Source organism: Engraulis encrasicolus, chromosome 24 (genome assembly GCF_034702125.1).
Source record: "Engraulis encrasicolus isolate BLACKSEA-1 chromosome 24, IST_EnEncr_1.0, whole genome shotgun sequence".
In the NCBI taxonomy this organism is placed as follows: Eukaryota; Metazoa; Chordata; class Actinopteri; order Clupeiformes; family Engraulidae; genus Engraulis; species Engraulis encrasicolus.
The window spans coordinates 9,687,177-9,689,676 of NC_085880.1; the positions used below are offsets into that span (position 1 = coordinate 9,687,177).

General features: G+C 41.8%; 1 protein-coding gene across 5 annotated transcripts in view; it reads right to left on the reverse strand.

Moving 5' to 3' along the window:
• Positions 1-2,500, reverse strand: part of LOC134441038 (1-phosphatidylinositol 4,5-bisphosphate phosphodiesterase epsilon-1-like) — a 126,836-nt gene that overhangs the window by 122,961 nt on the left and 1,375 nt on the right. The gene's annotated exons all lie outside the window — the stretch shown is intronic.

Consider the following 2,500-nt stretch of genomic DNA (forward strand, 5'->3'; position numbering starts at 1 on the left):
TGTAGTGCAAGGACTTCTCAATATTCCTCAGATTTTCCACCGTAGTCTACCCACACTATTTTAACTCGTATGAACTCTCACACACATAATGGTAGACAAATAGCTGAAATTTGTCTTAAGAAGAGACATACTGTCTTTGCACTGTCTCCTGAAGAAAGCAAAGCAGTAAGCTTAGTATTTGGACACTAGCTTGGAGCTGGTTTTGGGGGCAGATGTAGGTAGGCGCCTTTTATTTAATGTCTGCACAGAAATACTGTAAGTCCATTCATGTCAAATTTACACAGTACACATTCACAAGGAGACTGAAAGGACTTATTTAAGTGAAGACATTAAATGGGTATGCTGTTCAACAAAGTGGGCTATTTAGAAAAAGTAAATAAAAACAGACGCAGTACAGAAGAACAGAATAACAATCTACGAGTGCAAAGGAGTAATACAAGCATTTAGTGCACATGATCAGCAGCCCACAGCACCAGGACTATAGTGTGTGGTGTTTAAATGCTTCTGGTCTACCTCAACAGAGGAAGGAAATCAAACTGATTAATTGGCCGTGGACAAAATGCATGCAAAGCTGCCAGATTGAGCCGAAGCCTCTTTACACACGCCAACATGAACTAACTCCTTTTCCTGAATTCAAATCTCCACAGCTCAGTGCTGGCAAAGCCAGTTCTTCGTCGCAGATCAAAAACAAGTGGGGAGGTCATATGTTCAACGTGGCAGCTCAAGGAGAAACATTAAGTGTGTGTGTGTGTGTGTGTGAATGTGTGTGTGTGTGTGTGTGTGTGTGTGTGTGTGTGTGTGTGTGTGTGTGTGTGTGTGTGTGTGTGTGTGTGTGTGTGTGTGTGTGTGTGTGTGTCTGTGTCTGTGTCTGTGTCTGTGTCTGTATCTGTGTGTGTGTATGTCTGTGTGCTTGTGCGTGTGTCTGTGTGTGTCTGTAGACACTTTTCGAATATATGTGCTTGAAAATCCCCAAAACCCTGAATCAGCATCAGACATTACGTTTGGCTCCTGAATCGAGACTCGGTTGGAGCGCTATGAAGGCCATTATCAAGCCATTTCTCAACACCAGCTCATTCATTGTGATTATCGAGTGGATCTGTCTGTCGATAAGCACACAATGAGACTGGATTTTGGATAGTACTTTCCTTTTTTGTGTAGACAAAAGTCAGACACATTACAGTGAATTGAGGACAAAGGAGAGAGAGAATACAGCAAAACCTCCTCAAGGCATAGTTCATAATTCTATCACTCGTTGAGATATCTGGAATCAACAGTCAATAGATGTAGAGTATAGCTCTTATTCCGTTGCCAAATCAATGTTTTCATTGGCTACAATGATGAACACATGGCTTTTAAAATGGTGATTCTACATTGGGCAGCTGGTGAGCAACGTCATTAAGTGACCTCACAGATGTTATCTGAGGTAATCAAGAGAACTTGGATAGCTGACAGGCAAAAGTTTGGTGACCATCCCTGTCTCGATTTTGTGGCCAATAATTTTGTTTCCTAGTAACAAAAAGTCTGATTTGAGTCAGAGAGTCCGTGCTTGCTTCCAATATTCGGAATATGAACTTTGTTTTACAGAGTACAACAAAATAATGCTGGAAAGTATCTGACAGCACTCTGAGGGTCAATGACCCTGTTGACAGTAGCTAATCAATTATTAACTAATCATTTCAGCTGAAAAACTGTTAGCTTTTATGTGACAATGGCATTATGACACATTACTCATTGCAATTAGGAAATAATATAAAACTATCACCCATTGTCTTGTGACTAAATCCACTTCCTCTTGGCACTTAGACAGTATATCAAAGCCTTGTAGTTTTTTCTGCTTAAACAGCCCTTACGGATTCATCTTTTGTGCTGTTTGAAATGTGCTATAAGAAATACGTGAATAGCATTTTTAACCTAGAGTCTCAAAGGATTGTGGAAAGTATTTCACTTCACTGGATTACGTAGACACACAAACTACATGAGAACGTCTGATAGTAGAGGAAAATCCTGACCCTGAACCTGTAAACCTTTTTCAAAATAAGAAAGTAACAAAATCTATCAAGCCTGATAGCCTGAGTCTGACAAATATCAGCCCTGCATGCGTAAAATACATTTGGTGCATGCATGCATGTGGATGTGAATGCCTATTGGTCAGTGTGAGTACGTATATCCAAAGATTGAGGTTCGGGCCGAGCTACCAGCCAGGCTCTGTCAAACCCAGTGGCAACAGTGATTCATCACTGAAACTTTCTCAGCGCACACGGTGTAATATTATATTACCAGCTGGAAAGCCCATAGGGATTCCATATGAGCTGTGTGTGTGTGTGCGTGTGTGCGTCTGTGTGTGTGTGTGTGTGTGTGTGTGTGTGTGTGTGTGTGTGTGTGTGTGCGTGTGCGTGTGTGTGTGTGCGTGTGTGTGTGTGCGTGTGCGTTTGAGTGTGTGTGTGTGACTGTCCACATGTTTGGATATTTAAACGTGCTGCTCCGCTGGGCTGACAGAGGG